Genomic DNA, 26,228 nt, shown 5'->3' on the forward strand with positions numbered 1-26,228 from the left:
AAGCGAACGGCTCCCTGCTGGCCTTTTCCCATGGGGACGTCAGAGAACTAGGAAGAGGGGCAGATGCTTTGTGACAATTTAAAGAGTTTTAGATGACACCCTTTTCTGTTAAAAAGGGAACAATAAATCTAAGTGATGATCCATTTAAAGGGCAGAGCCCAATTCCTGGCACACAGCTGGTGCTCAATGAGTGTTTCTTATTATTGTTGGCTTCTTGAAGCACCTTCCTGGCCCTCCTTAGCATTTGCATTTCTGTTTTCCATTTTCAAAAGTTCTTCAAAAAAGTTGGGAATTGCATGTGTCTCAACCCTTTCTTCAGACAGCTGAGAGTGGAAACATGAGCTGAAACCAAGAACAAAGAAAGAGCAGAGTGTGCACATCCTGAATTTCTCTTCCACATCCCGCATTTTGAAAAGTCAGAAGAAACCACGTTTATCAAAAACCCAGGAGCGTTACACTGGACCCAGAACTTCCTTCTTTGCTCTCATCCTCAACTTGAAACGTCACAATGAACACGCAAAAGGAGACACAGCAGGAATGTTTCTTTTATGAATAAATTGCCAAGGACAGAATATATAAAGGGGAAATCTACAGATGGAAAGAGACATAAAGAACAGCAACGAAACCCACTGTGTTAACCTTATTTGGATTCTGATTCTGTTACCGAGTCCAAACTCGTTCTGCTTGCTGCACAACAGGGCAATAAATCGGGAGACGAGGTGTTGGGGCAAGGAATAGCAACTTTATTCGGAAAGGTGGCAGACCGAGAGGACGGCAGACTAATGTCTGGGAGAACCATCCTGCTCCAGTCAGAATACAGGCCCTTTTATACAAAAAACAGGGGAGGGGATGTGGTTCATTGTTGCAAACTTCTTGCTGCAGGAATTCTTTGCTCCTGCAGCCGTCCATGTGGGCCAGGCCATGGTGTCCCTGCAAACCTCCAGCCAAGCAAAGGTTACTCTCTATTTTGCAACTTGCCCTCTCCACGTAAGTACAGAAGTGCTATCATCCTTAAAGGTCAGTGCCCCGGGAATAGGCGCTCCTGTACATTTGAGGCTAAAGGCAACGTTGTTTCACAAAAGGTGCAGAGCGAGCAAGACCAAGCCTGGAAAACAGGGCACAGGGTTAAAGCTAAAGGAACAGATCCAATATGGAGTCAGATTTGCTCTCCTCTATTACAGTTCAAACAAAATACGAAAAGCATAAACTGACATTTATGAGGCAATTGAAAATTTGAACACTGACTTGGTGTTTGATGATATTAAGACTTTTTTTTACCATTGTCTGTCCCACCTGTGGGCTGGGAGGGACGTGCCCGGTGGGTGGGGATGCCTCCTGGGAGCGGGCAGCCGGCAGGGGGAAGGGCTCAGCCTGGAAGCAGTCTGGGGCGTCTAGGACTTTACCCACTCCAGCTTATAGAGGGTAATTATAAACCTTCCAGTTCTGTGCGATCAAGTTCTGCTTTTCCTGGAAGATGGTTGAGCGGGAGGGGTGCAGTCCTGCCTGGGGTCAGGCTGGCCTTTTTATCCGTTCCAGGTAAACTCCTGTGGACGACCAGACAGCGGTCCTCCGGCTGGCCAGGTGAGCACCTTCCACAGCCATGCTCAGGGCAGCCAGGGCCCCCACGGGAGGGACCGGGAGGGCCCACCCAGCACGCAGGGAGAGCGCTTTCCCCTCAGGCCCCGTCTAGATGCGCAGAGGGTTCTGCAGCACCGCAGTGAGGACGTAACCTCAAGACTCGGAGGAAGGGCTCACTTAAAACCACCCGGTATGCACGCGTGGATGCGTGTGTGTGTGAATATATATAGCACAGAGTCACTCTTCACAACAGGATGAAGGCCATTTTTAGGAAGCATCTGCTCTGTGTTCTCAGCTAAATTCACGGATCTGTGGAAAGAGATGGAGAGGGAGATGGTAAAGTGCCAGACGAGGACGGAAATGAAATTGGCCGAGAAGCAAGCGGGCCCAGCCAGCCGGAGGGTGAGCTGGGAAGGAGCCCACAGCTGCACCAGCCGACGAGCTGGGGGCTTTACAGATGCTGCAGGGACCCCGTGGGGGGGACAAGCCCCAGGGACCGCGCGGGGAGCAGAGCAAGAGGACAAAGGCAAGAGAAAAGTGCACAGCGATGGGGTGGCGACGGGCGTGACCACACGGGACGCGGACCCTGGGGACAGTCACTCCCCGAGACAACGCAACAATGGTGGCCCCTGGGACAGTTGGCACAGCCACTCTGAGCGGAAGGCGGCAGAGCCCGTCCTTCCCAGAGGGTCGCCTCAAGTCCTGGGGACAAATCACAACGTGATATGAACACCTGCTTGTATCCTGACTCTCACTGGGGTTTAAAAATACAGAAACATGCCTTAGATGGCGGACTGCCACGTCTCTAGGCTGTGAGCCTACTCTTGACGGCAGCGTCCAGTCTCTGCCTGAGAGACAGGCTGGCATTAAGACCTTGACTCTTACCCACCCCCACCCCCGCCCTCCCTCCTCGTCCACGTGCATTGCTGTCATCGCTAGAAGCAAATAGAGAATTAGAGTTTTGCAGGTGCAAACCACCAAACGGTGACCCTTGGATGCCCCTCCTTCAGCACCCCCACCCCCGCATCACCCTGACACCGTGCGCTCCAGCCGCTGGATTCCCTCACTGGGACACCACTCAGCTGCCTGGTGAGCTCCTGCTCATCCTTCACAGCCCCTTTGGAGGACACCTCCCCCGTGAAGCCCTCCCTGATGTCTGCCAGGCGTCCCCCACCCGTGCCGCACTCCCAAGGTGGGTCTGAGCCCCAGGCGGCAAGCGCACGGCCGGGCTCTCCCGGCTTCACCAGGGCCTGACCCTGGCTGTTCTCCCGCAGCTTCTGTGACTTCACTGAATTCACAAGGGTGTCACATTCCAGGTCAGCATCATGTTTTGGAGTGAGTCGCACACCCAGGGCACCCGGCACAGCCACCTTCCCGCAGGAAGGAGCCACGCAGCCCCTCAGCATCACCAGTTTTCCCAAGAGCCGGAGGGACAGACGTGGTGACCGCGGGCTCCAGCTGGCCGGCTGCTGCCCGGTCTCCAGAGTCCCCTCCTTGGAGTCAGTCTCCCCACTGACCCTTGGCTGTGACCCCCGAGCTGGCCGCCCTGCAGGGGGTGGTGACCAGCATCTCGGAAGTGATGGAGGGCACGTGGACACGCTGCGTGCTGAGGGAAAGCGGACAGATGGCCTGCCATCCAGAGGGAAGGGAGCACGTTAAAGACCACGAGGACAGAAGAGCTGAGCTGCGGTCACACCTCGCGAGAGAGCGACAGACGTCCATGCAGAGTAGACCTGGCTCGTCCCGGAAGCAAGGCGCTGTTCCGAGGCGGTGGGAGCGCAGTCAGAGGGCTCGGGGCGGCTTGGAGGTGATCCTGGGGGTATAAGCACCTTGAGTGCCAGGAGGTGACGGTGGTTTGTGCAGGTGACAGGTGTGTCCTAATGGATAGGCTGTTACCTTCACACCACGACCTGTGAAGGCCGGGTGGTGTCGAGCCACAGCCCTCCCCCGACCCCATGTGCATGGCCTCTCCCCAGAGCTGGTCCTGGAGGGGCCCCAGGGAAGCACCCAGAAACCCGCAGCTCTAGGAGGTTCACAGGGAATCTGAGGTTCAGCATGTGGGGACCACTGTCCGAGGACACAGGGCCGGGATGACAGGTGACATTTGGCGCTGCCCCAAAGCATCTCCAAAGCCTGGCAGGCCCCGCCCCTCTTTCAGCTTCGTTTTTGCTCCCAGTGAAACAAAGGGCTGCCTTCCAGCTTCCCCAAGACGCTTGTTTCTGCTGAGTCCTGATTTTATTTATTTATTTTTTATTTCTTATGTTTTGTATTTGAAGAAAAAAAATTTAAGAAATTTTGAAGCACAGGAAGGACTTTAATTATAATATAAAACCTAGAAGCCAAAAAGAGGATGCAGTAGATTTCACAAAAGACAAAAACCAAACCAAAGCGAAAATCAATCATAAACAATACATAATAAACCAAGGTGAAATCTGCGGCAAACATTAATGTGCAGAGTTTTTACCAATTGCTAAGAAAAAGGCAACCCACTGAAAAATGAGCAGTGATCATAGACAGAGCTCTGGGAAGTAAAAATAGCCTGCAAACGTGAAAATGCACCACCCCAAACACGCGCGGGCTAGTCGGTTCTGATTTTAAAGTGAAAGGACCGTTTCGCCGGGTCCTGCAGGAAGGCGGTGGCAGGACCGGGCTGAAGAGAGATGCTTGGGCGTTTGCCCTAAACACCAAAGCTCTGAGAGGGGTGCCGGGAGGATGAGGAGGGCGGGGCCGCAGGCTGGAGAACCTGCCCAAGGAGAGGCGGGGAGGCCACCGGCCCTGGGGGGCGGGCGCACGCCCCTGCCCGTGCTTCCCGCAGTCTCCGTCGGCCTGGAACGCGCTCACGTGCCGGAAGCCCTTTCAGCCACAAGTGAGTAACTTCAGCAGCTCGTGTGTGATCGCCAGCTGCCGCGAGTCAAACTCCAAGGCTACACAAGACGAGATACGTGGCCCGAGTTCCCGGCGGGGCTGGGTGGGGTCTCGGGGGGGCTGCTCCGTGGGCCGGGCCTCCCCGTCGCCGCGAGACTCCGCGGCGTCGAGCTGGCTTTATGACGTGCTGCTGGAGGCCTTCCTGCGCGTGAAGCCACCGTCCCGGAGCCGGGCCCCCCAGGGCGCCGGGCTGTCCTTCGTTTTGTCACTTCCTTGCCCTGCTTAGTCAGGGAGCGGCAGCCTGGCCGCCGGGAAGCCGGCCCTCCCGCTGGTCCTCCCTCCCAGCCCCGCCAGGGGAACGGCCCTGGCCTCTGAGCGCCCACAGGCCAGGAGGAGGGCCTCTCACGGGGGGCCTTGGGCCCGGCCCACAGGGCGGGGGACCCAGTGCTCAGCACCGTCCTCCACGACCGAGGCTCTCTGGGTAACACCGGGGTGTCACCGGGGCAGTTCTTAACTTGCAGTTCTTGGTCAGTTCGAGAGAGATCTTGATTCCAAACCACTTTCCCGGGAGATGCAAGAGATATTCAGGCCTCAGTCCCTCAGGGAAGCTGAAAAGAACAAGTCTGGTGTCACAGGCCACCGAAGGATGCAAGTGACAGACACAAGTCCCTTCTTGGAGGCCACGTTCCACAACCGGGTCAGTCGACCCCTCGAGGGTCACATTCCTGGAGTCAAAGCAAACTCAGCTGCACAGATGTGCAGAGCGCTCCAGCCTGCGGGCCAGGACTGAGCCGGAGGGCCGGGCCAGGCCAGTGCCCCAGAAGGCAGGTGGTGTGGACATGCTGTCGGCTTAAAAAATGCACAAGCTGAGAGCTGAAGTGCGTTGTATTTGGCAGACATTTCTGAGGACCCAAGCCCAGGAAGCAGCCTCTCGGCTGGCTTTGACGGACGGCTCCAGAGACACAGGGGAGGAGCCAGAGTGAACAGGAGCTTTCGCAACGACGACCAGGTAATCAGGCGCCAAAGGATTACCACTGCTCGTTAAAGGACACCAGACATCTCAGCTTGAGGAATTCAGCGCGTTTCTGTGTACAAGAAGATGCAGGCCTCTGGGCCGATTGAAATCACTCCTTTGATCTGCACCGTAGCTCTCCAGGGCCAGGGTCCTGTGCTTTCCACATCCTGGGTCCCCTCAGGGGGCACGGTCAGGGTGGCAGCAGAGGCTGGGCCCCCGTGTGTCTGCCTCCTGGTCCCCCTCCCCTCGCTGTGGGGGGCGGCGGCAGCGGCTGATGACCTGATGGCCGCGGTGTACTTGGTTTACGGATACGGCGGGCAGGGTTTTTCCCTCACAGCGCAGACTGTCCTCCCACTCCGGCCAGCCCTGCTTAGCAGCCGGCGCCTCTGCACAGGTCAGTGAAGCCAGCCCCGATCCTTGTGTAATTAGCAGAGAAAAAATGGGATGAAACCACGCACATTCATCCACATCAGAATTAATGGAAGAAGCTCAGGCCTCAGCCAGGGAGGGACTCAGAAAGGGGCCAGGCCCGGGGCCACCTCCAGGCCAGGCGGTCCCTGATGCTGGGGTCCCCCCGCCAGGCCAAGCCCAGCGTCCACACCTCCTAGAAGCACTGCTGGTCCCTCTGAGAAATGCCACGTCTCGTTGCTGTGATAACTTAAGTGCGAGGCTTTGAAAAGCAGAACTGGGGAGCAGCTGGGAGGATCCCCACTGTGCTGGGACCGGCGCTCAGCCAGAAGCCAGGCTCTGTTCTCAGATCCCTCCACGGATGGATGGATGTTCTGGACTTCTTCAAAAACACCGCCAAGAGCAGGAACGCTCAGCTTTCCACACACAACCCCACACTTATCTTTGAAAATTTATTCTTTGTGTCTGTAGGAGTGATATACGCCCAAAGTGAATCAAAAAACCAAACAGTCCGGAAAACAGAGGCCGGAGGAGCCCTCCCAGCTCGCCCGCCTGGAAGCGACTGTGTCTGGCCTTGGCTCGGCCACCTTCTGCCCTAAAACCAGAACTGGAAGATGGCGTGTCCCGCCTGCGCCAAGTCCCCGGCATTAGGAGGGGACGCCTGCACAGAAAATCTGGGAAGGGACATGAGACCCTTCCTTCCAGACACACCTGAGGGAGCTGACGCTTCAGGGCGAGGGGAAATGCATTCTGGTTCACGTCAGCGCACGCTTGCAGTTGTGCCAAACCGGTGCACGCTGCTCTGCAGTGGACTTCCTCCATCAACAGGACGAAAGCGTTCCGTATCCGCAAGCGGCCACGGATGGCATCGTCCTTAACTGCTGTGTGGCATCTCGATGCGCTTGCCTGTGGCTGACGCAGCCCATCTCCACTCATGGCCTCAACGGGTTTGTTGGTGTGTTTTGTCCTGTTTACTTTTGTTTCAGAAGCTGTATCTTAAGGGCAGCTTCGTGCGTTCCTCTCTTACCTGTGTGTGATCATCTCCTTGATGACAAACAGCGGCTCACAAGGCAGGGCGTTCTGCATCATGATGCCTGTTTGCAAACTGTCGTCTAGAAGCCCGACTTCAGCCTCCTACCAAACACGCGTGCGTACACGCACCAACACGCAGATTCTCCAGTCGCTGTAAAATTTCTGAATTCCAGTAGGAATTGTTTTCAATCGTCTTGTTGTGTTTGCCTTTATGTCACATTTTTCTTCTGTTTTGTGGGTACATGTGCTGCCTCTCCTGTCCTTGGAATGACTTGATTCCTAATTCATCCCTGAAGACCCTCACGCACTAGGCATCATCAGTCAGGCGCATGGAAGCTGTTGTCCCCCAGGGTGACCCCGCAGGAGGCTCATGGAAGCTGTTGTCCCCGAGGGTGACCTCCCAGGAGGTGCATGGAAGCTATTGTCCTCCAGGGTGACCCCGCAGGAGGCGCATGGAAGCTGTTGTCCCCGAGGGTGACCTCGCAGGAGGCGTGTTTCCTGGGCGGTTGTCTTGCATGTTCCTGGGTCACATTTATCAGCATTTTCCATCATGATTTCTAGAGCTGGGGACGCAAGGAAAAAGCCCTCCTCACAGTCGTTTGATTCTAGAACATTCACACTTAGGTTTTTGGTGTTGAATTCTCGGGTGGATTTGGATGTATTAACTTTTAAGGACATAGGACGCAAACTGTCCTCTTTCTCTGTGTGCTGAGCCATTTGTCCCAAAACATTTCATTGAAAGATGAAACCGATCTCTCTCACTTGGTCAGAAATTCACCTTTCCATGTGGAGCGGGCCGCCCTGTGCACCCAGCCCTGCGCCACTGCACCTGGACTCAGCGCAGGACTTTTCACAGCAGTTTCATTCCTGGCAGGTGCTCTCCTGTGACGTGTCTCTGTTAGAAAATTTTTCTGATTCTTTTGAGGATCTGGGTTTTTCTTCTTCTTTTTCCATTTTTGGAGAGGAATCTTGGAATTTTATCATAAGCAGTCGTCTTACTTGGTGAATAGAAAAATAAGTAAATACAGGAATGAACCCTGAGGACACGGGGTCCCCTAGAGTCTTCTGCTTCCTACAACCAGCCCTGAAGCACCAACGTAAAACCCCCAGGAGTCCTGGGATCAGCAGGCACCTGACCTCCTCTAAGGGCCCTTTCTGTCCTGCACCCACAAATGGAAGCGTTTGAAGCAAACATGAATCTAGTGACCGTTTGTTTGTCTGGGTTTATAAAGCATGTCCCTGTCGGTCAGTCCAATCCCTCCCACCCAAGACCCACCTGGCATCCTTGAGTTCAGGGCCTTGTGTCCCAGCCCAAGATCCATGGTTCCAGGTCCCAGGTCTGCACAGCCCACCCCTCCTTCCCTCCCTGTGTGTGGAGTCTGGGCCCTGCATGGTCAGTGGAGTGTGGCGCAGGGGCTGAGCAGTGACAGCTCCGGTCTGTCTTCCCTCCAAGGTGATGCACCTGCCATGTCTCCCCCACCTCTGGCACTTCCTGAATGAGCACCCCTGTGGAAATTTTTTTTCAGGGCACCTGCTTGTCAATGTCGCCTGTCTGGCCCTTGGTCCAATTAGCTTCTGGTGTGTAACCAACCACCCAACACCGGGACAATAGGCTTTATGACCTTCTTTCTGGTCCATGGGTTGCCTGGGCTCGGGTGGGAAGTCCTTCTTTGGAGTCACTTGTGGGGTCAAGGTGGATGGTGGGTGAGTGATCTGAAGGTTCTCTTGGGCCAGATGCCCTAGAAGGCTGCTTCCTCACACAGCTATCACCTTAGCATGGCTGTCTAGAGCAGGAGCTATGGGGTGGCTGGTGGGGGTCTCAGCTCCAGGTACCTGGAGAGCGCCTGGAGGCAGCAGGCTTCAGATGGGGGCGGCCTGACGCCTGTGGTGCCTGGGAACCAAGCAGCATGGCCTTGGGGGCTCTAGCCAAAATCCCAATTTAAAGCTTGGCCCTGAAGGAGAGGAGCAACTTGTGATGTCCTTGGAAAGAAAAGCAGACCTGGACAGAGAATGCTGGCAGCAGCAGTCTTGGGGTCTTGGAACAACCTTGGAGGAATGGGAAAGGCATTGTGAAAGAAATGACCCAGTATTGGGTTCCTTGCCCACTGGAAACACTTTTAACTTTCCTTAAAAAATAAAAGTTAAATATTTTTTTGTACTTGAGTGTCAGGAACAATGAACACCTGTACCCATTTTAAGTTTCCATTAGCTACAGAGACATTGTTAAAAATACTGGATGGATGGCTGGATGAATGGATGGATGGATGGCTGGATGGGGGGTGATTGGATGTGTTGATGGGTGAATGAACAGATAGATGGATGGATGGATGGATGGATGGCTGAATGGATGGATGGATTGATGGATAGATGAATGGACGGATGGATGGCTGGATGGCTGGATGGGGGGTGATTGGATGTGTTGATGGGTGAATGAACAGATGGGTGAATGAACAGATAGATGGATGGATGGATGAATGGCTGGATGGATGGATGGATGGATGGATGGATGGATGGATAGTTAAGTGGATGGATGAATGGATGGATGGATGGATGAGTAGATGGATGGAAAATGGACATTTAGGAGCGTAACTTCTCTTCTGAGCGTGAGTTTTCTGATCTTAAAATTTTGAGTATGGTCTGTTCACCACCTTGTGATGAAGTCAGATGTGAAAGTGACATGTCATGATGTTTGGAGTAAAATCCTTCAGTAAACACTCAGTTCTTGCCTTCGCACTTCAGCGAGTCTGGGTGTCAGGTAGAGTTGATGGTCTCCTTTTTCACTGAATGTGCTCTTGAACCACCCCAGGAAATCCCTGTGCTCTGCAGACCGGCTTCATGGGGCAGAGCCGGTCTTCCCTCCTCGCCTGCAGGTCTGTGTACGGGGCAGTGTGAGTCCCGTGAAACCCCATGAACTTGAGATGATGCAAGTGCGAGTTCAGCCCTTTGTCCCGCAGCCAGTCCTGCAGGCTGGGTGTCTGTCCGGCTGCCTTGAGCTGTGAAAGTAAGGTGGTCTAACGTGGACGTGGTCAGCAGCGCGGGGCCTGGTGCCCTGACAGCTGCCTGGGAAGCAGACAAAAGTACGTTCCACTGGAAAACCTTTTCCCTCGTTGAGTGTCAAGTCACCTTGCATCGGTGTTCTCTGCAATTATGTAAAACAAGTGAATAGAGCAAACGTGTTTTAAACCCAAATAGAGCTCAGATGAACTTAAGGGTTTAATAGGAGTTAGCTGGTCAGGTGTCAGGCAGGGCTGCTGGAGAAGCCCTCAGGCTGCGAATGCTCCCTAACTCTCCCATGGGACCTGGGGCGGGGCTTGTCAGACTGGGGCGCTCAGGGCCCCGGGGCCTTGTGAAAATGGAAACCCTGATTCAGGATGTTGGATTCGGCCGGCAAGTCTGCGTTTCTTACAGGCGCCCAGGTGAGGCCGACGTTGCTGCTCGTGGACCACACAGAGAGAACGAGGGTCCGGTGACGACTTCGTCCTCGGGGGTCCCGGGCCACACGGAGAGCAAGGCTGTGATGGGGAGCTCTTCTCCTGAGAGGGCCCGAGGGGGTGTCGGCAGCCCACACTGATTCCTCATTAAATCGGCCTTGCCCCACCCCCCTCCCCCACCTGCCCCTCTGCCCTCCTTCCCTTCTCTCCTCCTGTGACCAGGTCCCACCCGGGCTCGTGGCTCAGCCGGGATGTCCCCTCCCTGAAGGACCTCCCCGGGACCATGCCCACACTCAAAGCCCTGGCACAGGGGCCTGGACCAGGCACCCGATTTTGGTCCACCTCTGACCCCGCAGACATGCAGACTCTGTGCTTTTACATCTGAGATGGGACGACCTCTGACCTGTCGCTCAGAATAGCTGCAGCCATTTTAAATAAAAGCCAGTAGTTAGAGCTGTAAAGACAGATGTTATGCAGGACTGCTGCCGTATGGGGGGGAGCCCTCCACAGAGACCTGAGCCCAGCTCCGAACACAGCCTGGGCACGTGGGGGGCACAGCCAGGAAGCGGGGCGAGGGTCAGTGGATGGAAAATTATATGAGGAAACATTAGGGGTGAGGGGTTCTGGCTAAACCCACCTGAGAGGACCCTTGCCAAAGGCAGGCAGGGTGGCCAGACATCACCTGGGGGGGACCCCAGGCAGATATGGAGGGTGTCCAGGTACGCAGGGCGGGGGCAGGGGGTGGGTGACGCTGATGGCACAGGGTCCTTACTCAAACGGATTTTACAGGAAAGTGCACAGATGGGCCCAGGAGAAGGTTCTGGAGCCTGACTGAAGTTTGGTGGAGCCAAGAATCTTTGTCACCACCCAAGGCAGCCAAGCTCCTGCACAGAAAGCCCCTAGAAGGCTTTCTGCAAATGCAAGAGGTTATAAATAATTGTGAAGTCGGCAAGAGCGGGCGTCACCTCCCTCAGAGGCTGAGGGCGGACTGCAGGCCCCGTGTGACCTCAGCTCACTTCAGGGAGAAGGGCACCCGCTGGCCCCCCCGCAGCCCTGCCCTCCTGCCTGTAAAGACGGGACCTTCTCAGAGAAGGGGCTGCACTTCCCTTGTCACCTCAAGTGCCTGGAAGCCAGCCTGGCTCCGCGGGAACCAGGGCCCAGCGGGAGCCCCAGAACCAGGCCAGCAGGACAGCGACGTCCCGCCCACCCCTCCTGTCTTCTCTCCCCAGGACGGCCAGGAACCCAGGCCGGCGGGAAGCACCCGCGGGTCGCAGGGACCCCTGAACTCTCCATGGGCCTCGGCGCAGAGACGCACGCTCAGGCCTTCGGAGCAGACCGCGGAAGGGCCGGCGGGCCGCGCGCCAGCCACGTCGCCTGCTCGGGCTCAGCACCAAGGAGAGCTGGCGTCCGCAGGTGCTTTGAACTGGAATCAGGAACCTCTGATGTCAGGAACCAGTGAGGCGCTTGCGGACTTGCAAAAGCAAAGACTTTTCTCAGACCTGCTGGCAAGGATGCGGCATTCCGGGCAGAAGTGAGCTGTAAATGGATTTTCTCCTCTAGACAGAAAGGCGCTTCCGTGTCACAATCGCGGCGTGTCTTCCCCGCCCCTGTTGCCCCGGGTCCCATGAGTCCAGTCACTGCTGTTAAAGGCACCTCCCCTGTATCGCCCTGCGACTGAAATGCACCCAGCCTTGTGGGGTCACCAGCAGCCCCCGGGGGCCACCCGGTCCCCCGAGCCTCCTCTGCTCACCAGGGTTGGGACGGGGCTGGGCGGGGCCGGACGCAGCTGGGTCGCTGCTGGGTGAGTCGGTGGTCCTCACTGAGCCTGGGCTCCTAGAAGGTGAAGGAGGCAGAGCAGACGGTTTCAGGGTCCGTTCACCCCTGACACTCAGCACTGTGTGGACAGACTCCGTTCTGACCCTTTCTGTACTTTCTTTTACCGAGCGCACCCGCCTGACTGCGGGCGTCCACGCCACACGGCTGTGTGGTGCAGCTCGCAGGGCCGTTCGCCGCGGCCCCGAGCTGCCCACGAGCCTGGGCTCCTTGGGTTTGCCCTGCTTGTTTCTCTGCATTTTTAAAATCACAGACACATCCTGCAAGTGTCATTGCCTTCAACAGACTGACTCCTCTCTCGGCACTTGTGTCTACTCTGTGGTGCTTTAGGGGGAAAGAGAGAGAGATCTTTCTTCCTTTTCTGCTAAGGGCCTCGTTCCATCGTGGGCCCCACCCTCGCCGCCTCCCCACCGCACCACACGGGGCTCGGCTCTCTGCATGTGCGTCTGGGGCAGGCACGTTTAGTCCGCAGCGGTGCTGTTCAAAGAAAAAGACGCTCTTTAGTGATGAAATGTTTCTGTTCTGCTGTTATCAGTTCCCTTGTCTGGAATAATTACAAATATTCATATAAGTCACTTCCAGAAATCACACTGAAAGCAGAAGCAAATTCCATTCCAAGTACACACGCACACACCCACGCACACGCCCCGCTGTAAAAATTCCAGAAGTAATTACGTACCAAAATAAGAGTTATGCTTCTTTTAAACTCTTCATCGTATGATATTACCATTTGTACTGCCCCCACCCCCACCCCCGCCCCCAGAATAAAACAGGAGAGCGGGCAATTGCGGAGACTTTTACTGGTTGGAAAGTCAGTGTAAACTCTTCAGCATGGTCGCCAAGTCCTTCAGGGAGACCCACAGATACAGCCACGCCCACTTCTGTTCTCCGTCTGACTTCACCGGCTGCTTGCCCAAACCTGAGATCACCGTTCCTCCTGCAAACAAATTCTTTCTCATTCCCGCCCCTTCCCTCCCTTGGCCAGTGGCCCCACTGTGAAGACTCACTTGGGACACACAGGGCTCCTCTCCCTCCCCAGCCCCTCCTGTATCTCTTAGCCACCAAATGCCAAAGTCTCCCCTCCTCCCAATCCTAGTATCTGCCCCCTCCCCACCTTCAGTTAGGCCTCCTGCAAAAGCCAGTCTCGTGGGGCCACCGGACCACCCAGGGGGTCACCTGTCCTCCAAGCCTCCTCTGCTCACCAGGGTTGGGATGGGGCTGGGCAGGGCCGGACGTGGCTGCGTTCACTGCTGGGTGAGTCGGTGGTCCTCACTGAGCCTGGGCTCCTAGAAGGTGAAGGGGTGGTCAGTGCTCCCCCTTCCTCCCCCTCTCCAGCTGCAAGGAGGACTTTTCTGAAAGATGAGTCTGTGCTGGACCCACCCCACCCCAAACCCAAGGTGGCTCCCATGCCCTTGGGTCCCAACTTCTTCTCCTGACATGAAAACTCCTGGTGACCTGGTTTAGCCACCCCCTCTGCCCCCTGGCTCTTCGTGGCCCTGACTTTCACCCATTCATCAACCACTCAGGATCTCCACAGGTTTGTTGAATGAATGGATGAATGAGAGAATCCTGAATGCCTCAGCCTCCCTCCATGTCCAGCCCTTCCCCACTGCCACGCCGTGAAGTTCCATGTCCTCCCACGTCCCCAGGCTGTGATGCTGCCCCTGCTCCCTGCAGGACTGAGTGTAACCAAGAAACTGGCATCTATGCCTGCCTGGATTTCAGAACCATGTAGACCAGGGGCTGCTTCTGTGTCCCTCCCACACGCTTCTCAAAGAGGAGTGTCTATGAGGACTGTCCCACCCGCTATGGACTCAGCTTGAAGACCCCCAAGTCTTCTCAGCCAAGGCCCCCAATGTAGTGGAGTGGAGACAGGTCATCCCAGCTGTACATGCCTAAAAGCCTCATCCACATGAACGGTGGGGAATAATAAAACAGTTGTTATTTTAAGCCTTTCCATTCTGGGGTGACTTGTTATGCAGCGAGCGGTAGCTGATGCAGCTGTTAACATCACGAGCACTGCCAAGCACCAGGCTGTGCTCTCAGTGCCCCGTCCATGTTACCTCCTTGAATAGTCAGTTTTCTATGTGGGAGGAGCTCCCACCAACCCACCTGAACATCTGAGGGAACTGAGGCGCAGAGACTGTGGGCGAGGTGCCCAAGGCCAGAGTTTGTGAGGGCAGAGTAACTGTTCTAAGCGAGTTTCCAAACACATCTGAAGAGCTTCAAACTCTTGAAACCAAACTGGCCTTGCCTCACCCTCATGTCAGAGAGTCACCCGGGTGCCCTGCAGTGTCCTTTTCTCTCCTGTTTAGCTGAGGGCCGAGGTCACCCTCACAGGAAGGCAGGGGTGGCAGGCACCCCCACAGCTGCTGGAGGAGCCTCTGCCTTTCCTGAGAGGCAGGTGTTCCATTCCTCTGCCACAGGCCCCACAGAGCATCCTTCCCACCGACTAACAGCACTGCTTTCTGAGCACCTACTCTGTGCTTTCATCCCGGCTCCGAGTGAGTGCTTTAAAAGCACCCGCGCCTGACGCACTTGATGCAGGTCTCTGCCTGGAAGCCCCCGCCTGGAAGCCCCCGCCTTGTCTGGCCAGCTTTTCAGAGCCTCCCCTGGCCCCCATCACTGCCAGCCCCTGCAGACCGCCTCCTTCCTGGCCCCGATGAGCTGGAATCCTGTGTTGACCATTCACTCGCTTGTACGTCCTCACCGGGGTCTGGACTCCCTGGAGCAGGATGTGGCCGCCTGCCCCGGTTTTACCAGCTCTTAGGACAGTGCTGAGCACGTGGCAGGTGCTCACTGGGTCCGCTGGACTAGCTCATTAGTCCCCATACTCAGAGCCACAGACGATGGCCTCGGCAGTGGGGGTTCCAGCCTGCAGGACAGTCCCTCACTGGGGAGCCCGTGTTGCCATCTGTGGAATCTCAGCATCGGGACCACCAGCGGAGCAGTGAGAGCTCTGGGTATGTGGTGGCTCTACCTGAGGGGGCTGCTTTCCCCTTCCAGACCCCTCCTGGGAAGCTGGAGCCTGTGGATGGGCTCGGCCACGTGAGAACCACTTTCCTTCCAGTGCATCTTGGACGCCGTCCCCAGGCTCCTGGGTGAGAGTCTGACAGGACCGAGCAGAGACGGGGACAGCATGACAGGGACCTGTCTGCGGGCACCCTGCCCAGCAGGAGTCGTCCACGCAGGACGGGTTAAGGGGAACTAGCAAAGGATGGGGCGGGGAGGAAGCAGAGCGTCCTCGGGCCCGGGAGCGCCCACACCGGGGATAAGGAAGTCACTCCTTTGATGGGGACCCTCAGGCCCAGAGCGTCTTGACTGGGCAGGCGTGGGCCCACGGGCCTTGTGACTGAGCCCCCCACATCTCACGAGTGGGCCCTCGGAGATTTGAACACCGGATGCTGCACTGGCCTCCTCGTCAGACCTCGAGCTACCTCCCTCTCCACGGTCAGCCCCGCCCCGGCATCTCAGCCGGGCCCCCATCGCCGGGCCCTCTCAGGCATCCGATGGGAGGGACGTGGGCCCAGGTGGGACACACTGTCCCAGTGGTGAGAGGGCCGCCCTCTGTCCGGCAGCCGGGAAGGGCGCCTGGCCTGGGTCTGTGTCACAGAGACGGTCCTGCACTGGCCGCGTTCTAGGGAGCCGGAGTGACGGCTCCCCTGTCCGCGGCTTCCCCAGGCACCGTCACTCCACAGGTGTTTACCGCGGGCACGCCTCCTCATACTTCCTGTTGGTGGAAGGGGCTCTGGCTGTTTTCAGAGCTTGGAGGACACTGGGTCCGAGTTAACCGTCCTCAGCGAGAACTGTAACAGCCCAAGCCTTCGCCATAGAAAGAGCTTTTGGCAAACCGGCACTAGAATTCCCAAAACAAGCTTATTAGTTACTGCGGCCGGTCGCCATGACAACCAAACAGCGGAGAAACAAACCACGGGCCCACAGATTTATCCTCGTGGCAGGTTAGCGAGCGCCGCTCCGCAGGGGCGTTATTTTCCACTTTCAGTTATAATAAAAAAACACCTAATTTGAAATCCAGCATGAGAGGACAATCCATCACAACCCCCCCCCGCAGGCCCCCGTGTGTGTGGGGCATGGGGACGGGACCCACAGCGCCGCCGCGGGCGCAGGGCTGCAGAGGGGCCCCATGTCCAGCAGCACCGCCCCCGCCCCCAGCAAGGCGGGCTCTGGTGTGCGAGGGGCACGGGTGCGGCCCCTGCAGCCGCCGCCTCCTTGACCCGAGTGACGCGCGTCCCAGCTGTGAACCAGGCCCTGGTCGGGGACACCGGCCTTGGCCCCAGTCGGGGACTACCGGCCTCCTTTTGGGCCCGTCCTCAGAAGCGTGTGAGGACCTACCCAAGGCCACTGCGGGAGACGCCGGTGGGACGTGGCCCCACTCACAGCTCACGGGACGGCCACTGTGAGTCTGGGAGGCAGGCCAGACCGCCCCGAACCCTCCCTGCCTCTTTCGGTTGTTCCGATTTTTTTTGGAAGAGAAACCCCACCCAAAGCAGGTCTGACTGGCCCTCCTGGAGCAGCCGCCTTCCCCACGACCCCCCCTCCCACCCTCCCCCGTCCTCCTGCAGCCCAGGAAGTCGCTCCTTGCCCAGTCCTTTCCTTGGCTCACTTCTCCTCTTCCTCCAACGCTCAGCTTCCAGTCCAGGCCTGGGTCTGACTGCACCTTGGCTAGGTCTCTGTCCTTGTGTTGAAATGACCATTTTCTCTGTTCTAGATCATCTACACCCTGAAACTAGGAGCCTGGGGCTTTAGCTCCGTCTCCAGCCTGGAGCAAACAGGGCTCAGACCCGGTGGGCTTGGGTCCATGATCAAACTACGAGGAGCGGGTACAAGAAGGAGGTGCCCCCAGGTAACCAGGGGGAGCTGGTAAAGGTGGTGACAGCGTGGACATGCGGCTGCACCAGGGTGGGGTCGAAGCACCCCAGCAAGTGTCCCACAGGCAGCTCGGGACCCTTCCGGGGAATGACCAGGAGAGTGGAGGCCTGACCGTGTCACCTTAGAGAAGCCTCAGGGAGGGACCAAGATGCTGACCTGTGCAGAGTTTGGTGGCTCAAACAAGGATGGGGAGGGAGTGCTGTGGCCAAGGGCAGGGTGAGCCAGGACAGGTGACACCTGCTGACCAGGTGGCAGCCAGGACAGGTGAGACACCTGCTGACCGGGGCGTGTCTGCACTGCAGCACTGCTTCAGTCCCAGGCCCTGACGGAGAAGGAACAGAGAGGCCCGACGGCGCGTGGTGTTCAGAAGGGAGAAGACACACGTGTCAATGTTTTCTCCAGCCCGAATCTAACAGCCGGCCTGCGACACGTGAATGATAACAACGGGACGAAACGGAGGGACCATGCTGGCCTCTGCGGGATGTGCCTCGCAGGCATCAGCTCACTCGAGCTGCCAGCTGCCAGGGTGTGGACCGTTTTTACCCCCAACATGAAGACAGGCGAGGTAGTGATGCTCAGTCACAGGGCTGAGTGTTCACCCGACACCGGCGCCTGATGAGGGACGGGCAGGCCTGGAGCTCCGGGGCCAGCGCGCAGTCAGGGCCCGGGGTCATCGTAGGCAGCTGGAAAGGATGGACCAACCTCTCTGGCCTGCCCGCCTCACCCCCTGCACCTGTCTGATGTGGCCGCACCATCTCCAGGGGAGGGAGGATGCGGCCACCTGCCTGCGGACCTTCTCCCAAAGCAGCAGCAGCAGCAGAAGGGCTGGCCTGAGGGAAGGCCAGCTGAGTTTGAGCCACAACACCCCTCCCTCCTCGCTCTCCTTGGAGCTGGATGGCCGGCCACCTGAGGGCGCTGTTGGACCAGGAAGCGGTGGTCCTGACTGCAGGACTCTGCCAGGCTGGGCAGGGCGGGCCTGGTGGGCACACGCCATTGTCAGCCAAGCAGGAAGCAGCCCCAGGCGGGAGCAGGTGGGGCCCAGGGTGTCCGCTTGCTGGGCTGTCTCTCTGGGCAGGGCCTGGGAGGGTCTGGGACAGAGCTCTCCTGGGCAGGCAGGGGCCCCACCTGAGGTGAAAAGGTGGGATCCGAGGCTGAGGCTGGGAATGGTGGGGCTGGCTGGAGGGTGGCGGGTTGAGAGCAGAGAGGCAGGAAGTCCTCATCCAGATGGCATGGGCACAAGAGGAGGCGTCCTTAGCAGTGGCGGGGCCAGGGGAGAGGAGAGGTCAGAGGGCAGGGAGGGGGGGGGAGGGCGGGGCCCAGGGGTCAGAACCTGGAGATAGCGGGTCAGACGGGGCCCCAGGAGGCCGGCCCCGTGCAAGGGTGGGGACGACACGGCACGGACGAGTGCTGATCACTGGGGCTGCTCCTCGCCGAGCCAGAGCGAGGCCCAGGACACAGGGAGGGGCTGACCTTTACCCAGAAGGAGATGAAGTGCAGCCACAGGTGCGGCTCCCGGGGCCTCCCGCCACCCCGCCATCCCCCCTGACCGCTGTCTGCTCAGAGAGGGAGGAGCGGGGCCTCTGCAGACAGTGGGGCGGGTGAGGCGTGAGGTGCTGGGGCGGAGAGGGAAGCCTCCCTGCGGAGAACAGGAGAGGCGGCCGGCGGTTCCCGCGCTTCCCGGGGCGACCGCTGGGCTTGGAGCTCCTGCTCCCTGGGCCCCGGGGGACAGCGTCTGCCTCTTCTCCAGCTGTGGTCAGCGGCCTGAGGGCCCGAGCAGGCAAGGGGAGTCTGGGCTCTGCGTGCAGAGAGGAACTTTCAGTACCGGTGGCCTGGGCAGGGCCGGGTCCCGGCAGAGAAAGGGGGTTGGCTCACTCCTGTCTTCCACGTGTGAAGCGCCTTCATAACGACCCCGGGAAACCAGCAGACCGGGGCCTCAGTGGACAGGGCGCTGTGGGTGTTCACCGGATGAAAAGAGCAAAGCCCTGAGGGCAGGAGAGCTGCCGGGAGGTGGATGGACAAGACCGTGACGTGTTTCATTTGATTTCCAAGCATTTTCCCCACCACCTCTCTCGCAGGAGCAGCACCCAGCTTCTCTCGGGGAATGGCTCCCCAACACCGGCCCCACTTGGCTCTGGAAGCGCTGGGAGATTGCTGTGACTTTGCCTCATTTATCTGGAGACATCTGACCCTGTGGCAAAGCGTGTGCTCTGCCAAAGGTTGCTCACAGTTCATCAAGTGATTATAGACTTATGGAAGGACAGGGTTAGCCATGAAAGAGACCAGTCGTTGACAAGAACAATTAGCCAAGGGTAATTACGTGCCATTTTTTTCAGGACTATCTAAGAAATATAAACTATTGGATTTTTTCCCCAACTCAAAATTAATATCACTGGTATACATAACACAAGATAAAGCCAACAAAAACCGAAGCTGCAGACAACAGAAGTTGCTATAAATAAAAATTTGGACATTGAAAACTATGAAATTGAACCGGGGAAAATGAGAGTTGGTAGAAACAATGAACAGAAAATGAAACTGATGGTATGTAAAAATACAGGTTAAATTCAGAGGGATTTAGACAGAAGAATTTTAAAAATTCTTAACAAAATTTAGATCTGTGCAAATTACCCGAGAATTTTGGCTTTGTAGATGTAATGGCCACAAAAGAGTGCTCATTAGCAGCAGACACAGTTGTTGAAATTAGACATAGTAAAAAAACAAAAACGAAAACCCAAAAACCCCACAAGAATGGATGAATCAAATCGTCACTGAGAAAGAAGAGGGGAACAATCTGGCTAACTGCGCTGCGTAGAAACTGATCCAAGAACGGCACTGGCTTAGTGGAATTAGCTTCAGAAAATGCTTCCTGGACAAACTTCAGCAGCTGTTGGTACAATTGTCATTAATATGATGGTTCATGAACTTGGAGTCAAAAACTTTCTCAGGGCGAAAATGTCTACAAAATGGTGAAGCCAGACAGCCTACGCGGAGGGACCCTCGGCGGTGGGCCAGCCGTTCCCTCAGCGGGGGGGTGGGTCACCCACGCCGGCACCCTGGGGCCCGTGACCAGCCCCCCGGGGCCCGTGGACCACACCAGCCCAGCGTGTACGTGTGAGTCAAGCACGGCCCGTCTGGACCCTTCCACGAGAGTTAATATTTGGACTCTGCCAGAAAGAATGTCTCTGTCTTTCTTCTGGATCGCAAGCCGTAAGAACCCAGCCCTGGGGCTCCAGCGGCCACCATGGCAACCAGGCGGAGGCACCTGTGTGACCAGCAGAGTGTGCCCCCGTAGAGACGGAGAGAAGAGAAGGAGACAGGAGGGGGGCCTGGAAAGAACCAGCCCCCTGCCTGAGCCCCGGTTCCAGCCATGCCCGCTCCATCAGCTGCTGGATTTGCCAGGAAGGCGAGACGACAACTTAAGTTGGGTTTCTGTGACTCGTGACCCCAAGAGCCTGAATAGTGCAGAAGCTGACCTCAGGGTCAGGTCACAGAGCAGGTGTCAGAGAGCGAGGACACGAGGGAACCAGAAGGCCATGGGACAGACGGTGGGCGCGGGTTCCAGCTCCAGGGTGGTGCCCGATGCTGCCGGTGGCCACGAGCACGTCTGCTTGAAGAGCAGTGGAGGTCAACAGCCCTGACAGGGCGCGGGGGTCGGGGCCGGCGGGTGGGTGTGTGCCCCCAGCCTCGGATCGTCCGGCACGGCGTCTGCGCTTGGGAAGGCGGTGAGTGAGCCAGCTTCCACAGCTCCCGGGGGACAGGGCAGGGGGCGGCCGGAAGGTCCGTAGGCGACAACGAGGAAGAGGAAGCGGGCGGCGCACTTGGGTGCCACGAGCCTCAGAGCCGAGGAAGGGCGCTTCACGGGCCCGCCGCTCAGAACTCCGCACCGCTCAGACTCCTCACTCACTGTGGGCCGCCTGTGGGCCCGCCAACCCCACACGGGACTTGGGACTCCCAACCCCCAGGACCTTCGAGTGTGACTGTATCTGGAAACAGGGTCATTGTAGGAGTTACTGGTTCAGGTGAGGTCACACTGGCGGGAGGCGGACCTCGAGTCCAGCATGGCTGGTGTTCTTATAAAAGGAGGAGCCTGGATGCAGACGGGCATGCTGGGAGGGCCCCGGGGGGGGGGGGTGAAGCTTCGTCCATCAGGGACACAGCTCGTCAGCAAACCCCCACCTGCGTCCTGACCTTGGACTTCCAGCCTCCAGACAGTGAGAGGATACGCTCTGTGGTATCAGCACCCAGCTGGCGACACTCCCTGCGGCCACCCTGGGACGCCAATGTGCCGAGGAGTCAACAATTCTGCCCCAAGGAATCCTCCCTTGAGACTTAGTGTGATGTCCAGACAGACGTGTGTGGGGCATTCATGTGAACCCCCAGCTTGGAAACACACTGCTGCCCGTAAACAGATGCGTGGACGGCCAAGTGCACCTTGGGGGAGCCTGTCGCTCACCCCGGTCTGGGTTCCCAGGGTGGCGGGGGCAGAGGTGGTCTGGGACTGGGAGACTGGGTCCCCTCGGGAAGGGGACGAGGGAATGGAGTGGGGCGGGGTGGGGAAGGAGGTGGGGACGAGGGTGCCCTGGCCTCGCTGGGCAGGACACAGGGGAGGGGTGAGCTCTGTGTCCACTCACCACATCCCCTCTCTCATGTGCCAGCTCGGGAGGCCACTATCACTGTCCCACCCCGAGACAGTCCTCAAAACCCCATGACCATCCTCCACCTTGCACACCCTCACTCACAGGATAGACCCGCACCTCTGCCCGCCCTCTGGAAAGACCCAGCCCGCGTCAGGCCTCCGCCTGGTTCCTCCCCGCGCGGCCCCTTCACCCCACAGCCTGCGAACCCCGGGCTCAGGCCCACCCCCGGAGCACCTCCTCCCTGGAGTCCTGGCTCCCACAAGCTCTGCGGCTTTGGACAAGCCACTCAGGGCTTTGACACGGCCTCTTCATTTCTGAGTGGAGTAGGGACTCACTGAGGACACTTCCATAAGGTGTCACCAAGCCCATGTTGCCCCAGAGTTGCCCCCTCCCACCGGACTGCCGCACTGCACGCGCTGCCTCCCGCCAGCGTCGGTCCTGGGAGCAGAGGCCGGACCGGGGCCTGGCGGGGTGGCCAGGGAGCCGCCGATGGCCCGGCTGCAGGCGTGCGCCGGGGCAGGCCTGGGAGAGCGGAACCGGTTCTGTTGCCTCCTCTGCACACACGGATACAAAGCCCCAGCCAGGCGCACACCCCCAGCTCCCAAGGGGCCCCCAGCCTGGACCCGCCAGGAGGCCTTTGTTCTCGCCCCCTCCACCGCCCGGGGGGGCCAGACCAGGAGGGGAAGTGAGCCCCAAGGACACTGAGCACCTCACTTTCTTCCTGAGCCGGAGCAAGCTGCATTTCTGGCAGGACGGCCCAGGTAATTCATCACTCAGGACAATTCTCATTTTCATTTAATGGGAAATCAAAGCTGTCCCCAGGTCACTGGCCAGAGCGCTGGACAAATGTCCTGAGAGGTGAAGGGAAGGGAGGGGCCGCGCTACTAACTTTTCTGCAATTGGTGGACGACTGCTGCTTTCTCCTTCTCATAAACTCTTCCTTTTCAGGCCAGAGAAAACCCAACAATGAGAAATATGTCCTTTCAGGAAAAAGTGGTGCATCACAGAGCGCGGGCCGAGCCGCTTTCCCGAGAGCCTGGAACCTGAGCGGAGACCCTGTCCTCTCCCCCCGCCCCCCGCCGCCTCCCTGGAGCCAGGGCTACACGGTCTGCTGCTCCGGCCTTTAGCTGGTTTTGAAAAATAATTTTAATCTTTCTACTGGCACCGTGCAGCTTGTCCCAGTCTAAGGGGACACGAGCCGCTGCCGCAGCACTGCGCACAGAGGGGGCTGTCTGGGGCCATCTCCCAGCCCTGCCAGTCCCGCTCGCGGGCCAGTCTGGAGAGACAGCCTGGGGGCTGCTGGTTCATGAGCGTCAGCAGGGCCGCGAGGACACCCAGCACTGAGGGAGGCTGGGGGTGTGTGCCTTGGGGTGCTCTCCGTGGATGGGTGACACCTGGCTTTCTGCCACCCACTGGCTGTGGGACCGTGTTCGCTAGCGGAGACGAAGCTGCGGTAACAGACAGGCCCAAGCCCACCGGAGGGAAGTCACATCGCAGGGGTGGCTCCAGGGGTGGGCAGGGGACGGTGCTCTGTGGCAGGTGGTCACTCAGGGATCCAGTCAAGGAGGAAGGGGCTGCCATCTGGAACACGTGGCTTCCAAGAGCACGTTGGGGTCTCTGTCCAGGAAAGAAGGACAAGGAGGAGGAGCACGGTGGGGTCTTCCTGGGACAGGTCTGGAGGAAACCCAGAGGGTTCCCCCACATGCCACTGGCCAGAACTCAAGCCCCAGCATCCCCTCCCAGAACAGGATGCTGGGAAGTGTAGTCCAGCTGTGAGTTGGGGCTGCAGGGCTGCCATCAGGGCCTTGCCAGCAGAGTTCCCTGGATGGGACAGGGAAGGAGATGAGACCAGATGCGAGAACTGAGGACACTCATCCTGGAGCAGGAAACTCAAGTGCATGTGCATCTTCAAGTATCTGAGAGTCTGCAGCAGCTTGACTGCACATGAGAGCCCACAGGGAAGTGGAGAAACGGGCAGGTAGGTGCGCAGAGAGCTGTTCTCAGGAAAGCCCCCCGCCCCCCGCCAGTGGAGCAGCTGCTGCTCCGGGAAGCAGGGCCTAGCTGCGCCGGCGGAAGCCCCAGGCCGCAGACTGCCCAGGGCTCTCCCCATCTCATGGCTTTTAAAATCCCGTTTCTACACGTACGTCTTTCCTTTCCTGTTTTGTCCTTTTCTGCGGTCCTGTGAACCACTGCTCCTCCACCTCTGAACAAAGGAGACTGAGGCCTGGGGCCCGGCCTGCAGACCACTGCCTTTATCCGGCCGTGTCTTCGCTCAGGCAAGCCCTCAGCTTCTGTCTATTTCCTAGTTTCTTCACCAGAGCAAAAAAAAATTAATTGGGGAGGAGGAGGTTATTGAAGGCCACCCCCCTGCCTTTAGAACAGACACGAACTACTACAAGGTGTGTGCAAGCCCCGTGAGGGTGAAGACAGGAGGGCCGCACGTCTTACTATTGCCGGGGATTTCCCGTGATGTTCATGGGTGTGATTGGGTCAGGCGGGAGGGGGGTCTGCGGGAGCAGGCTCACCTGCGACCACCAGGTGAGCAGACTCACGGCGAGCAGGCCACCGAGTGAGACCGGAGAGGGGTGGTCTTACTGTGGAGCCTCTCAAGACAGAAGGATCCGGGAACCGTCAGCAGAGCCTCCTGCTCCGACGAGAAGGGTCAGTCCGTTTCCTGGGAGGCACCGGAGTTTGGTTCTAAGTGGGGCCGTACTCAGATCACAGCTTCCAGCCTGGACGAGATGCCCGCTGAACTCAGCCCAGGACCCACACATGGCAGAGGTGGGCCTGGTGACAAAAGGAACCCCGGGAGCAAGACCCTCCTCCCCATTCCCACAGGAGCCCAGCCCCAAGGGCAGAGCTCTCTGGCAGCTCCCTCCCTCCCTGGGCCAATCCTCATCTTAATCTGAGAAACCAAGTGTCTGCAGTGCCGTCCCCAGCACGGGCGGCAGACCCAAGGGTCGGGTGCCGCAGTGGGCGCCCGGCTCGGCCCCGCGCCCGCCCCAGGCCTGGGACGAGGCTCAGTCATTATGAGAAGCATTAAGCTCGTCGCCAATTGGGGGTCACCTTTAGCCCGAGCTGCACAGGCTGTGCCTAATTCTCACTGCAGAAGAGCCAACAGGCCAACTCCAGGACATTTTACTCCTTGAGTACGTGTACCTTTAATACCAGCTCTAAGATCCCCTAATCCTATAGAAAAACACACAGGCCCCCTCCGAAGCGCCCTCGCCAGTTCTGGAGGCTGCTTGCCAGCAGATGGGCCAGAGAAACAGGCAGCCCCCCGCACGTCCCCCTGGCAGCAAGGCACCACCGCCCTGGGCGGCAGAGCGAGCCCACCTGGCAGGGCCCGGCTCCCCGCGCCGCCCAGCACGCGGCCAGCTCGGCTGAGCTTCGCACCTGTCGGGCAGCCGGCCGGCGGCGCTGCCCAGGCCCCAGAATGAGTCCCTGCGTGAGAGAGCAGCTGGGGCCTGCCGCTCGGCGCCTCCCCTGCACTGACCAGCAACGTTCGCTCGAGCAGAAGCTCTGGCCTGGTTTGTCTTTAGGTTGTTTGTCTCCCAGCGCAGAACACACATTCCTGAGTGTGTGTGTGTAAATCCAGAGGCTCCAACGGGCAACCAGGACTGTTTCTCCGAAGCTGGGCCTCCTTAAACCGCAGTTTTCCGTAGCCCCTTCTCCAGGCCGTTTCCTGTTTCCTGCTGATCCCATGAAAATTTAATCTTATTCCCGAAGGCTGTGAGCGCCTAGCATGGCAGACAGCTGGCCTAAAGCTGGAGAGGCCGTCAGAGGATCGAGGCCCACAGGAAACAGGCGATTAAGTGTCTCAGATCACCTGCTCTTGCTGCAAAGGACCCCCTCCCTGCTGCACGTCCTCCCCAGCACATAGGTCACCGCCACCAAAACAGGCCACCTGCCACCAAAACTGGCCACGACCCTCAGGGCTGGGAGGGTGGAGGGGAGGTTCCCACCCAGTACCACCCGGTTCCACCCGGTTCCACCCCAGCCAGCCTGGTCCCCTGGCCTGACGCCTGCCCCACAGCCCTTAGGGAGCAGCCATGGGGACTCACATGCTGGGGGCTGAGTGATCTTGTTAATTGTAGGCCTGGCAGCTCTGGGGGAGACTGCAGGCTCCCAGTGACAGTGGTGCAGCCACCCCGTGCAGGGTCACGGCTGCCCGTCGGTCCTGCTGATGCCCTTTTGTGGAACCTCGGTAATGCTGAGCACGATGCTCTCTCATGCGGATTCATGAGGGATACAGAACTATCCCCACGTTACAAATGAACAAAATTAATGCAGCAGCAGCTGAGGAAAGTCAGAGCCAGGTCATTAATTCATTCAGCAAACAGCTCTCGAGCACGGACTATGTCTTGTCCTGGGCAGGGGTACAAGCAAGTCTCTAGGGGCTGAATCTTCCCCTGAGCGGCCCGGAAACTCAGGGCTCTGTCTGCTGGGGGGCGAGTGACCTGGACGCTGCCCTGGGGTTCCCGAGTGCCCGCTCTGTGTCTTCAGGGGCCCAGGCGCCTCTGGACTGGCCCCAGACCT

The 26,228-nt window shown here is 58.3% G+C and overlaps 2 long non-coding RNA genes across 2 annotated transcripts; one reads left to right on the forward strand and one right to left on the reverse strand.

Annotated features, from left to right (window-relative positions):
- The first annotated feature begins 16,449 nt into the window (after positions 1-16,449).
- Positions 16,450-17,902, forward strand: LOC116663891. The gene is made up of 3 exons (XR_004320256.1): positions 16,450-16,579; positions 16,892-17,026; positions 17,355-17,902. It is a non-coding gene; the product is annotated as an uncharacterized LOC116663891 (long non-coding RNA).
- Positions 17,903-19,128: 1,226 nt separating this feature from the next.
- On the reverse strand, positions 19,129-25,542 carry LOC116663832. The gene is made up of 3 exons (XR_004320204.1): positions 24,215-25,542; positions 23,834-23,998; positions 19,129-23,306 (listed from the first exon to the last, which is right to left on the reverse strand). It is a non-coding gene; the product is annotated as an uncharacterized LOC116663832 (long non-coding RNA).
- Between the last annotated feature and the right edge of the window lie 686 nt (positions 25,543-26,228).

The sequence above is a fragment of the Camelus ferus genome, chromosome 5, assembly GCF_009834535.1.
Source record: "Camelus ferus isolate YT-003-E chromosome 5, BCGSAC_Cfer_1.0, whole genome shotgun sequence".
Taxonomy (NCBI): domain Eukaryota; kingdom Metazoa; phylum Chordata; class Mammalia; order Artiodactyla; family Camelidae; genus Camelus; species Camelus ferus.